General features: G+C 35.6%; 1 pseudogene; it reads left to right on the top strand.

Moving 5' to 3' along the window:
* The first annotated feature begins 3,975 nt into the window (after positions 1-3,975).
* Positions 3,976-15,000, top strand: part of LOC137654113 (uncharacterized) — a 143,890-nt pseudogene continuing 132,865 nt past the window's right edge.

The raw sequence follows: 15,000 nt of genomic DNA, 5'->3' as shown, positions 1-15,000 counted from the left end.
ATTACTTAGCTTACGTAGAAATGTGGATGAAAAGGTTCTATATGACATGTGAGGATGAATAAGTGGAAAGAAATGTAATTTATTGGGAAAGACAGCACATGAAGAGAGGTTCTGAAGCCGTATGAAATTGAAATATAATTATTGAATATAAACCCTCAGAAAGCCTATAAGAAAAACACCTTCATACATCATGGAACGTAAAAAGAAAACATGAGGATGAGAAGAAAGAGTGATATCCGTTTAAGAATGGATAATTCAAGATAAAACTCAATATAGATAGAAATTAGTTGCATATGTCAAAAGGTACCACTCAGGTACTTATAGAAAGGCGAGGTCAATGTAACTAACAGTATTCAATAAGATAACGAGCTTATATACAAACAGTCGAGGGCAACAATGGTGCCAAATTCCAGCAATGTGAACCATGCAATGACAAGCTTAAATGTGTTTTTTTTTCCTATCATCAGTGCGGGGGAAGGAAGAGATACAGAAGAAGCAATAAAATTATAGCGTGTGAGCATGTATGACACACTTCCGGTACATGGCTCTCTTCTCTTAAAAAAGTGAGGCGAATTGTAGACAGAAGATACGCAGGTTTTAGGGGATCAATGGACACCCATTCTTCTTTGCCACAAAGACTGGGTTTGTGATGGATAACGAGAAAACGGCACATACAAGGGGGCATCATTGGTGGCTTGCTAGTGTCAGTGCAAATGAAGACATCAGTTGCAGTGTTTAAATATTTTGGTATGAGTTGTTTTTCTAGGGCTTGTAAGTCTGGCAGCACGTAGTAAATTTTCCCACAACCTGACATAGGTGCAGGAGATTGTCGGAGGAGGTTACAGACAGTAAAAGTTCAGCAGGGATGACTAATAAGTCGACATACATAATCTCAACTGCTGAGACATCCATGGCGTCCTTAAGAGTTGTCTTTAATCTCAGGACGACCCAGGGGACCTGAGTAAGCCTATTGCAGTCATTGCAGCAGAACATCAGAGCTGTTTTAATGGTGCGAGGAAAACGTTCAATTATTCCGTTGGCTGCAGGGTTGTAGGCGCTTGCCAAATGTAGGGTAATACCCATGAAGCTCACTAATTCTGTCCCCAATTGAGAGGTGAAAGCAGTACCCCTGTCAGAAATAATATGCTCATGGATATCAAATCCCGCTATCCACCCTGAGAGTAAGGTGGACGTACATGAGGCAAACGTTGCAGTTTGTATGGGGATGGTTTCAGGCCAACGAGTGGAGCGGTCAATGATGATAAACACGTAATGGTGCCCTTGTGATGCGGGTAGGGGACCAACTACATCGACATGAATGTGGACAAAACGACGCTGAGGTTAAGGAAAGGTGCCCACTCCTGAATCTGTGTGTTCATGTACTTTTGAAGTTTAGCATGAAGTACAGGCACAGAATCAGTCCTTAGCATCCTAAGCAATGCCGTGCCAAACGAACTTTGTCTTCAGTAGCTGTACGGTAGATCAATGTGAGGGATGTGAGAGGCCATGGATTAAATCGAACACCTGCTACCGCTTTGGGACAGGTATCCACGGTCATGGCCTACAAGTACAGACATCACAGAGGATGGTGGCATTGGAATCATTAAGCGTGTCATCTTCCCTATGGGGGAATGTGCAGTATGTCATTCATGCTTGGTACTGTACGAGGCCCTAGTTAGGTGATTACTGAGAGATAAGGTGAATGCATCTAACTTTATTTTAACAGAAAATGGGCTTATATACAAGACTTTCAGTGGAAGAGAATCACAAAAACTCAAACACATCAATTCATGAAAAGACAGACTGAAACCAGTTCTGTTAACACTGGGGTGTAAAGCGAGACATACAATAAAAAAGAAAATATCATTATAATGTGCGGTTGATTGTGAAACATGTATGGTACAGTACTCTGGATCTTTTTGTTGGGCTTCTGCCAAGGCGTTGTAACATATTAAAGGGTACAGTTATATTCAGCGATGGCCGAGAAATATCGGCGTTGATGGGCGTGGAATGACAAGTGAAGGTATACATCAGAAGCATGTGGTTCATGTGAATGAAGAGTGACAGAAAGTGGAGAAAGTGATGGTCAGTCAAATCACCGCTAGCAATTTACGGTCGAAGGTAGAGTAGACTGATTCTGCCTTGGACCGTTTTCTATGGAAGAAGCCCATTCGCTGGAATTGGTGGAGAGTAGGAGAGGGACATGTAGCATGGGAAAAGTGAGAGCACCAGCAGTTGATAAGGAATTCTTTTCATTGTAAAAGACTGATTCATGAAGGTGACCCCACTTCAGGTCTTCTGGTTTGTCCTTGAGAGAGAGGGTGGATGCCTTTCAGTGTGAATTGGTGACCTAAGAATGATACTTCATTGGCGCTAAAGGTACACTTGTCATATCAGAAAAAAAGATCATTCTGCTGTAGGCTGTAGAGGACAATGTGTATGGGACAGAGGTGTTCCAATTTGGGATAATTGAATGTTTATGTACCCAAGGGGTGGTGATGGGTGTCTTATGGATGTCTTCCAGGATCATGGGCATCCAATAATAACCCTTCAAGAAGTCAAGAGTAAAGAACACCTTCACTTTGTGCAAGTAGGAGGTAAGATTGGTGGTGTTTGGGAGATGTTAGTGATCCAGTTCTGTCTGCATGTTCAGATTCTAGTAATCCCCACATGAGTACAGGGAGCCCTCCTTTTTCAGGACAATGTGTAGATATAACGACCAAGGACTTGAGGCTTTTAGCAAAGGCCCATTTCTTCCATTTGGGTGAATGTTCGTTTAGCAGCTGCCAAACAATCTGAGGCCAGACATCTGAATCTGGCAAACACTGGGGGCCTTTCGTGTTGATATGGTGATAAATACAATGCTCGGTGGGAACTGTGGGTGTGCTGGTGTGGAGGTGAAGAGGTGTCGAGGAGTATGAGAATGTGTTGACTAAACATTTATGTGCCACATCAACCAGGAGGTGGGAATGAGCGTGGAAATTTGTCTTACAACGTCAGCTTCGGTCAGTGTTGAATAGCTCCCCTCTTTGTCAGGAGTGGGGGCATTGATGGGGGTCTTAAGGTGGGAAAGTGGCTGTCCATTAGGGCGTCACCTTTGGTCCTCAGCTCCTTCATGGGCAAGGTTGCTGTTAGGTACTGACAAAATACAAAGTGAATATAACTAACTGTATTCAATACCATGAAAAGCTTATATGCAAATGATTGAGAGCAACAGTAGCACAACAACTCCAACAATGGGAAACATGCAATGGCAAACGAGAGATGAAAAATGCAATAGCATTACGGCATAGAATTAATATCATTATAATAAAGATAACACGTAAATGCCAACGTGGATATGTTTTCGAGATTATGAAAGCTAAATGGGCGAGCTTTGAAATTGAAATAGTTTTTTGAAAAAATTCGGATGAAAATGATAGAAAACAGGGACAAACTGCTTGGGTTTATCAGAACATAAAACGGAATGACAAAAAAAAAAAAAAAATCATTGAAATATGACGAAAATATATGTTGTTCGTTCTGGGAGATAACAAACTCGTCAGAAATTCGTATCAAGATATAATCGGATATTAGTGGAAGAATAAGAAGTTACACCTATTATAAACATTAAGCAAGCATTGACCGAGCACTAACCATGAAGATAGTGGAAGTATATTACGCATAATGACAAAATCTTTCAGTTCAGCATACTCTGACATTGAACCAATTTTTTTTAAATAGCTGAACCCTTTTAGGAAGTTTTCTATATCAAATCTTTACATTCCTTACATTTTAGACAGGGTTTATGTTATAAAGCATCACTGTTTATGCAAGACATATATAGTTTTCAAAATTATTTACATAACAGCTAATTAATTGATTTCATATCCTTCACATGCATCGGAGAATTAAACATTTCAAAGGTAAAAGAATAAAAAAAAGGTTTGATATATTCATTAGAAACTAATATGTTTTTCTCTTTTTATTTTCCATATGACAAAATACAATTATCACTGTAGGTGAAATCGTATGGTTCTACAGCTGTGTTGTTTAGCGATGGTTGTGTCATCTCCCAGCAACACCAGTCAGCCTACTGAACAAGGTACGAGTTAGCACTTCTTGAATTTCCTACAAATAGTGTCATTCTTTTCTGGGGTTTCAATCAGGGAATTAAACGTAAACGATATCTGGTTAGTATTTTAGTGCCCGATAACCAAAACAGATCAATAAACTGCCGGCACAAAAAGGCATAAACATGCATTATGCAAAGTTTCCATACAGTTTCCATTAATTTTTTGTTTACTTGGAATTCAAATTTGCCGAACTTTTTTTTTTTCGTATATTGATCTATGTACAATATATGAAATACATCATACTGACACCAGTAAACTCGGTCTACTGATTAACGAAGTTAAGTTGAACTGGATCCGGTCAGGACTTGGTTTGGTGACCACCAAGAAACGCCATCTGCTGTCGGCATATAGACCACTTGCAATGCCATCAATTAAGCAGCTGTGAAAATAGGAAGGATAACACAATTAGGGGAGTTATCAATCATCATCATCATCATCAGCATCATCATCTTCTCCTACGCCTATTGACGCCAAATGCTCCGGTTAGATTTCTGCAGTTGAGCCTTCAAATTATTACTTTTCCATTCAGCATCTCCTACTTCACGCTTCATAGTCCTCAGGCATGTAGCCTGGGTCTCCCAACTCTTTTTGTCCCTTGTGAAGTCCGATTAAAAGTTTGGTAATCTAATTTCTCATAGGGAGTGCCAGGAGCATGGCCAAACCATCTCCTTCTACCCGTCACCATGATCTCTTCCATATATGCCACTTGATTAATCTGTCTTATAATTCCATATCTAATCCTGTCCTGCCATTTGACTCCCAATATTCTTCTAAGGGCTTTGTTCTCAAATTTACAAAATCCATTAAATACATTTGTTACACACACACATACAGACACACACACACACACACACACACACACACACACATATATATATATATATATATATATATATATATATATATATATATATATATATATATATATTGTGTGATACTGGTATTGACACATCAAATGTCATCTTCAATGTGTTGTATATTAGACTTGGTATGTTACATCTTCAAGTAAATCTAGGTAAGTTAACTTTGAAATAGTTTACTCCTTTAAACACAGTTATCAACATCTCCATCACAGGAGTATAGATGGTTTGGTCTGATGACCATTCCGTATGACATCTAAATAAGAACTGGCTGAAATATCAATATCACAGATATCGTATAGTCAGTTATCTCAGCATTTAAACACATAATGTAAACTAAACATTAATAGAGGAAGACACCTGCATCCGGTGCGACACAACTCTTTCTCACGATTCGTATTTGTGTTTATTTTTCATAAACATGTTACATTGCTGAGGTTTGGCATTAGCATCCTGGTTATGACATGACTATGGCATTTCTCACACTCGCCCCTACTTCCATATTGACTTCTTAAGTCATGTATTTAAACATGTAATTTTACATATATTACACTAGCTCGGTCAGCTACCGTCAATTTATAGAATATTTAACAATACGTTGAAAATATGTTTACTAGGAGTGTGACTGTATATATATATATATATATATATATATATATATATATATATATATATATATATATATATATATATATATATATATATATTTTCTTTTTTTTTTAACTTTAGCCATAAGCAAATGATTAAGGATGAATGTTCAAATAGGCACATTAAAAAAAAGATGCATACTTAACAGACATTGTAAAAACAAAGAAAAAAAATGCATGATAAATACAGATCGTATATATGGTACATTGCTAGCAAACGATTATATGGTACCAACAAAAAAAAATACTGATATACATATGATTCGGTAACATGTTAAAGAATAATTGTTACCTTTGTCAAAAATATAGATTATTATAATACGGTAACTAATAAAAGATATTTGTTACATTGGTAAAGATAAAATTTTAGTACACAAACACGAATTCCTGGTACGTACACGTACCACGGTTTCGTACACACACACACACACACACACACACACACACACATATATATATATATATATATATATATATATATATATATATATATATATATATATATATATATATATATATATATATATATATATATATATATATGGCCTATATATTTTATTAGATGCCCATAGATTCTTTATTTTAACATTTAGGGCTTTTATATTTTATTAGGTGCCTAAAAAATTATTTATTTTTTATATGTTTTTTTTGTTTAATGTTTTTAAAATGCAAATGTTCTATAGTCTCTTCAACTACATATTACTAGCATACTAACTGCTTTTCGTGCAAAACACATTTCCGAGATAATTTTTACTCCTTTGAGCGAATGAAGGGGCCAGTTTCAAACGGCTTTAAATTGAATTAAATAAGGAGTTTTGTCTGGACATGACAAAACGATCTATTTGAGCTCCATTTTATTTTTCTTTAACTTACGTCAAAGAAAGATGTTAACGGCGATAAATATCATCACCGTAACGCTGATTGCTGCTAGTAACACGTAGAAATGAAGGTCTGCAGAAGTCGGTGTCGGGTGGTCCATCTCGGTTAATTTCATCAACCGCTTAGCCACACGTGCATTGTATGGGAGAGGTAAAGATGGAATTGTAGTCGACCACATGAAGTTCACGAAGTAGGCTAGTTCTCTGATGATAGTCTTGATTCCACGGACCATGTAATTCGGGGACGTACCGATACAACCATCTGCTGCAACAAAGATTTGGGAATAGGACGTGGATCCATCCGAGCATGATACATTGAAGCCGGCCTTGTCGTATCTTATCCACGAGCCGTTGTTCAGTCTGCAATTGAACTTATTATCGTCAAAGGTATAAAGCTTTTTCAGACAATTTTCATGTGTATGGGAGAGAGCACCGTCTAGCACTATACCTAACTCGCATGAATCCATTGAGTTTTTATGGAATTCAAAGGAGTCAGCTGTACATATTTTTTCATTCATTGCGTCTGAACAGTGAGTTAATTGATTTAAGTCTTTAATGACCGTATATGTTTCCTTGTCTGGGGAAATCAATACGTGTCCTGTCAAACTGGATATTACTGGATTTGAGTGATTCGTCATGAAAGACGGAAATGGTGTTATCCTGTAAGATTTCCAAGCATCGGAAGAAACAAAGGGAATTGTAATCATAATCCTGTGATTTTCAACGCTAACTGTAATTAGGCTATAATAAAATTCTAACGTACGTGCGGCTAACAAAGGAACATAACCTAATTTCTCCCGTCCGTTCTCCACAATTAACGTTAATTCTCTTATTGGCAACAAATGTGGTGACAGTACACCTTTAGTCGCTAACGTGATAGCTTCCACATAGTTTTTTGATTTCTCAATGAAATGTGCAATTCTATTATGTATATGATCTATTTTTGAATCATAATACGTTAACGTTGACAACAAATCTTGTACTTCCATAATCTGACTGATATTACTAGAATGTTCGTTCACCAAACTCATAATTTGATTGATTGAAGCTAACTGATTCCTTAGTTCTGACATAATCAATTCATTTTCATGAGTCAAAAACTCAATTTTCTTATTTTGATTACTAATCTTAAGACAATTGGAAATCCCTAAGCCTAAACTTGCAATAGAACCAAAGATGTTTAGTGCAGCAAAAATAAACGGGTTACGTTTTTCAAGGTTATCGTGTCTTACTGTCCAAATCAAAAGGTCACGAGCCAAAGATTCTGCCTCGTAAGTCTTATTTTGCAAGTCGCCGGATAGCATCTCTACAACTTTTAGTGTCGATGCAAGCGAACTCTCTGTATTGAAAGGAAAGTGTCTTCCATGCATTTCATTTAATGAAACAGCAAACCTTGAAATGGCGCTCTTTAAGCTAGTGACGTCATTCTCTGTGAGAAAAATTGCTTGCATACGTACTTCAACAACTACGTTACTTGATGTAATAAAAACGTCTTCTTGTCTTTCTACTATAGTGCCATATTTAAAATCTATACTTTTAGTTTTAGAGCTCATCCCACACGAGAAAAATATCTGAGCGAGCAATATCACTCCTAACAATAAAAACTTCATCTTGGAAACCTGTAACGAGAAAAATATATGTAATTACTCATGTATTAAGAAGAAAAACCTTTTAACATATAAGGTTCACAAAAATAAAAAAAATAAAAAATTTTCCCTCACTTTTTTTCCTCTTATTTTAATTTCTTATGTGAGCCAATGGTACGATTCTCTCATCAGTGGGTTGGGATACGTTTTGAACTCTAAACCTATTGGCCGTTAATGTTTCCAAAATGTTAAATGGGCCTTCAAACTTAGGTGTTAGTTTATAATTGAGTCCTTTACGTACATTTACCTGTATGTATACATTATCACCCACGGTATATGTTTTAGTTGGCTTCGCTATTTTATCATGATTCCTTTTCATTATGATTTGTGATTCTTCTAAAGTCTTTCGAAGGCTATCAAAACGACTTTTGCTTGCATTTATATATTTTTTTAAAGGATTTGATAAATTAGTTATAGGCGTTAATACATGGAAAGGCATTCTAACTGGGGTACCATACAATGCCTCGTGTGGTGACATTTTAATTGATGTATGATATGAATGATTTAGAGTACTCAGTACTGCAGGTATTGCAATATCCCAGTTGGGGTCTGATCCCCCTAGTGTTACTCTTAATATGTTTAAAACCTTCCTATTCGCTCTTTCCACTAGCCCATTCGACTCTGGGTGATAGATCATAGTATTGATTTTCTTTATGCTAAGGAATTCACACAATGAGGTAAGAAAGTGATTATTAAATTCTCCACCCGAGTCTGAAATTATCATGTATGGAATTCTATGTTTAAAAATGTAACACTCGTAAAACTTCCTAGCGCATTCAATCGCAGTTTTAGTTTTAAGAGCTATTAGTTCTGTATATCGAGTCAAAGCATCTACAATTACTAAGAGGTGCTTATTTCCTCTGTCTGACTCGTAAAATCCTGTTAATAAATCTAAATGTATCCTTTCAAAGGGTTGATTGGGCACAGGATAAGCCCCTAGGCTGACAGGTGTTTTCGTATGCCCTTTGTTTTCCTGACAAGTGCGACAATTAGCTATGTGTTTTTTTATATCTGTAAGCATGGTATGCCAATAAAACAATGATTTGGCTTTCTGTAACATTAATGAGAACCCCGGGTGTCCATGCAATGGGTTTGCATGCAACCAATTTAGGACATTGGATATAAGTGAGATTGGTACCACTAACTGGTCGTTAGTCACATATGGTGTATTGCGGATTTTCCTTTTCACGGATCTACACAGAATATTGTCTTTGATTATATAATTCTGCTGCGTATACTTTATATATTCCTTTTCCTTATGATTGCCTTCCAAAGCATTTATAATATTTTCTAATATCTGATCTTTTCCTTGCTCTGTCTGTAATAATTCAGCACTCCAGCCCAGATCTTGTTTTTCAGATATACTTTTAACAATAGGCATGGATGTTGATATATCTATTAATTCAGCTAAAGGCTCTGTACAAGATGACACGGGGTTGCATGATAATGCATCAGCAATGATATTTGCTTTCCCAGGTAAATACCCGATTCTCGCGCCAAAGTCTTAAATGATCAAATGCCACCGAGTTCATTTGGGGCTGTGACTGAAGCCTTTAAAGAAGTCGGTTAGTGGTTTATGATCAGTAAGAACCTTAACGGGATAACCGTATATTATGAACTTAAAATGCACCAGTGAATTAACAATAGCTAGCCCTTACTTGTCTATTACTGCATACTTACTTTCGGAAGTTCTCAGTTTTCGAGAATAAAAAGCTATCGGGAAAAATTGTTTTTCCTATTGCTGAAGCAATACCCCACCTACTCCTAAGTCTGAGGCGTCTGTTGCAATGAAGAATTCCTTACTGAAGTCAGGAAATTTTAAAATAGGAGAACTACACAGTTCATCTTTCAAGGTATTAAACGCCTGTTGATGCTGCTCAGACCTTATGAGATCTACACCCTTCTTCGTAAGATCAGTTAGGGGAGCGGCTATTATTGAATAATTGCGTATAAAACGCTTGTAATATCCACTTCACCCCAGAAATTGCTGTATTCCCCTGACATTAGTAGGTATCGGAAAGTTACAGATAGCCGATACCTTATCATGGACTACTTTAAGACCTTGGCTTGACACCGTAAAACCCAAATAGACTAATTCTGTTTTGAGAAATTCACACTTACTAATCTTTACCCTTAAGTTATGTTGTCTTAGACTCTGTTGTCTTAGTCTCTGTAGTACTAGTTCTAATTTATGTAGATGTTCTTCTAAGGTATTGGAAAAGATTACAAGGTCGTCCATATAGGCATGCAATATATCCCCTAGCATGTCTCCAAACACTAAGTTAATCCTTCTTGTAAATGTTATGGGAGCACAACGTAAACCAAAAGGCATCCGTAAAAATTCATAATGTCCCCTGGCTGTGCTGAAGGCTGCGTATGGGATACTATTTTTTTCTAATGATATCTGGTGAAAGCCTATAAGTAAGTCCAAACTGGTAAAATATTTATTCTGACCTAACAAAGATAAAATATCGTCAGTACATGGCACTGGGAATCGATCAGGGATCGTTTCCTCATTCAAGCGACGGAAATCTACGCAGATACGCCATGTTCGATCTTTTTTCGGTAAAACTATTAACGGAAAATTATAAGGGCTGTTCGATTTCCTAATGACTTCTTCTTCTAGCATGTTACCTACTTCATTATTTATTTCATTCTGGAATTTCATAGGGAGTCTGTACGAGGGTACATAGATAATTTTCTGCTTGTCCTTTAACCTTATTTGATGCTCGATCATATCTGTTTTTCCTAAGGATCCATCCGTAGTGGAAAAAACATCATGATACTCAGTTAAAAGTCCAAAAAAAATCTGCTGAATTTCTTCTTCTTGAATGTCTTTATTGATTTTATTTTTAATAGATTGCAAAAGGGATTCATTCGCAACTGATTGAGCGTGATTGATTTCAGCAACGGTAAGAATACGATGTTTATAAACTTCTACATCCAAGATATGTTGATTTTTTTGAATTACTAAAGTGGTATTTAAATGATTACAGACTTCAATATTACATTGTTGATGTGAGCCTACTATATAAATAGCTTGTGTGACGGACAATCCGTTAGTTTTCAAAGTGTCGGAAAGGATTAATATTTCAGATCCCGGTAACGTTTTCTTTCTTTGTACTATTAAATTTAAAGTTACGTTCGGCTCTATAGATTGCGTGCAAGATGATATTACGGGTGAACGAGAATTCTGTTGCGTCGCGTATATTATTTCTTTAATAGTGAGACAAGTTATTGGTTCTTCAACGTATGTCACTGTTTTATTTGTCCTCTCTTTTTTATCCAAAACTGATTTTAAGGTATTAGAAGACTTATAGAATTTTCCTTTGATATACACGCCGTGCTTGGCAGGGGCTAAGATAATGTTTTGATTGCCCATAGATGGGTATCCTATAATTACAGCTGGATACATATCAATGTTTTATACAACAACAAATGTATCAGCAAACGTGCGCTTACCGACCTTGAACTGAACATGAGTTACGCCTATTACATTTAATTCATTATTTCCTATACCCGAGAGCCTTACTCCGGACTTTTCTATAGGGAAGTTCGAAAACAACAAATGATGTGTCCTTAAATCCATGATATTACGTGGACTACCAGAGTCAAAAAATAATGTAAATGATCTGTGTTCTAAATTTACAGCATATAATGTTGGTCGTAACTCATTTTGGCTTATTATTGTATGAATTCGGTGCAAATCTATGGGAGCACGCACTGATTTAATTCAGTCGTGTGTTTCATAGGAAAATCTATTGCCTCACAATGATCTGGTAAAACATTCAATACTACTGATGTTGATATGAATGACCTTGACCCAACATCACTCTCTTCCCCATTGAAGTTAATTATGTGGTATTTGCTTTGCTCTGCACATTCTGAAAATTAGTCTGACCTTGCGAGTTCTGGTTTGACGACCCAGGATCAGCGTTATTTGAAGAACTATTTGTTTGTTTCTGATTTTGAACTACATTGACGTTTGTCTGTTTCTTCTTATTGAACTGAGGATTTTTCTTTTTATTTCCATATGGAACTGACTGTGGAATTGACTGTATATTTCTAGGATTGTGTTGTGTCTTACGTGAGTAGCACTGACTATATGAATGAGTAGAACTATTATGTAACGAACAGAATCTCGTTCTGCAGTCTGCAATCAAGTGACCTTGACGTTTGCAATTATAACACATCATTCCTGCAACTTGACTATTATGAACTACATTTACTTGTTGTGGCTTAGTTTCATTCTTTGCAAAAACTTGTGTAAACACAGGATCAAGATCAGGAAACTTAGACATATGTTTCTTTATCTGTTTATATACATCCAATTCTGTACTTGCTGGCGTTAACTTTTCATCAAAACACCGCACTAAAGCTTCAGGCAACATAAGTGTCATGCAAGTTAAATACATTAATCGTAAGAAATCTTTCACGGAGATGTTATCTCTAGTAACCCAAGTGGAATTACCTAAAATATCTTGATACTCGTTTAGCCTGTCGGCAATGAGAGCTGCTCTCTCAATAACATTAAGCTGAGTCATAGTGGCTTGATTAAGTGTATTTCTTAATGTTAAAACTACATCCAAGGCTTCCTCACCGCCATAGACCCACGTAGCCTAACTTTGAAATCATCCCTTGTAACTGCTTCTTGAAACGAAACTCCGCTCAAATACGCACTCGCATCTCCTTTAGAAAAGTCTATAAAACTTTTATTTTCTTGTAATTGTACAAATGGGTCTATAATTTGTTTAGCATTTGAATGGGCGTCGACGGAAGAAATCCACGACTCAACATTCTGAGGTAAGAAGCCGTTGACCCGACCTTGAAAAGGAAGGATAGCTGATCGGGCATTAACTAAGTTAACAGGGAGCTGGGATGGGGTTACTCGGGCCGGAGGTGGGGTTACTCGGGCCGGAGGTGGGGTTACTCGGGCTGACAGGAGGTGTCATTTTGACTTTAACTTGTTTTTTATCTCTTCGATTCCTTACAATCCTATCAATATCTCTATATGAATACAGATGTCCACTGCGTAAACGCATAAAAACTATTCAAACAAAGATCATAACACAATCCCCCAATACAATGATACAAATATAAAGATATTTCCCGAGAACTTCTGAAAGAAAACGGAATTAGCACAGAGAGAAAAAAAAATTCTCGATGAGAATTCAAAGTTGAATACAGTTTCCTTTAATGAAAGGAAAAATGAAGATTAACAAACAACTCACCCCAGCAATAATGGACAATTGACTCGTGATAACTACACTTCACTGTCTAAAACTGAAATGAATAAAGAAATGTACTTAGCTTCAGTTTATATGGGCGAAGGGTGATGTCGTCATTTCCTCTCTCTCTCTCACTGGATTGTTTCTTCTTATTGATGTTTGGGTGAATATTTTCGGTCCGATTACCGTTGAATGTAGTGCTTCCTGGATATGTTTCTTCAATGTTTAGTAAACGTTGAATGTCATTCCTTGGTTTTCTTAGGATGTTGATTGAAGATCCAGTTCCTCAGTTTGTATAACATTTATTTGTTGGTATTCAATGTTTTCATTTCTTCGGTGGACGTACATACTTAGTCAAAATTGTAGATTCATTACTGTTGATTTCTTGAAGATCTTTCTCTGCTTCTTAGAGTTTTATTCACTGGTTCTTGAAGATCTTTCTCTGGTTCTTAGAGTTTTATTCACTGGTTCTTGAAGATCTTTCTCTGGTTCTTAGAGTTTTATTCGCTGCCACCATTTATTGGTGTGATACTGTTATTAACACACATTCGGGTTCCCATCAAATGTCATCTTCAATGTGTTGTATATTAGACTTGGTATGTTACATCTTCAAGTAAGTCTAGGTAAGTTAACTTTGAAATACTTTATTCCTTTCAAAAACAGTTATTAACATCTCCATCACAGGAGTATAGATGGTTTGGTCGGATGTCCATTCCGTTTGACATCTAAATGAGAACTGGCTAAAATATCAATATCACAGATATCGTATAGTCAGTTATCTAAGCATTTAAACACATAATGTAAACTAAACATTAATACAGGAAGACACCTGCATCCGGTACGACACAACTCTTTCTCACGATTCGTATTTGTGTTTATTCTTCATAAACATGTTACATTGCTGAGGTTTGTCATTAGCATCCTGGTTATGACATGACTATGGCATTTCTCACACTCGCTCCTACTTCCATATTGACTTCTTAAGCCATGTATTTAAACATGTAATTTTACATATATATATATATATATATATATATATATATATATATATATATATATATATATATATATATATATATATATATATATAAATATATATATATATATATATATATATATATATATATATTATATATATATATATCTATATATATATATATAAATATATATATATATATATATATATATATATATATAAATATGTGTACATATATACACACACACACATATATATATATATATATATATATATATATATATATATATATATATATATATATATATATATATATATATATATTTATTTATTTATTTATATATATATATATATATATATATATATATATATATATAAATGTGTATATACACACACACACACACACATATATATATATATATATATATATATATATATATATATATTTATATATATATATATATATATATATATATATATATATATATATATTTCATATATTACAGCCGGCAAGCTATACAACTTCTCGAGTTTCAAACTCACCTGTTTGTTTTTGCATTAAATTTGTTACACTAGAAAATATTAATACCCGAGCTCTAACACTGTTATATAACTCCCAGACAGCAATATATATAACACTGAATATCCAA

The sequence above is a fragment of the Palaemon carinicauda genome, chromosome 15 (genome assembly GCF_036898095.1).
Source record: "Palaemon carinicauda isolate YSFRI2023 chromosome 15, ASM3689809v2, whole genome shotgun sequence".
NCBI classification, from domain to species: domain Eukaryota; kingdom Metazoa; phylum Arthropoda; class Malacostraca; order Decapoda; family Palaemonidae; genus Palaemon; species Palaemon carinicauda.
This window is presented reverse-complemented; position numbering and strand designations above follow the sequence as displayed.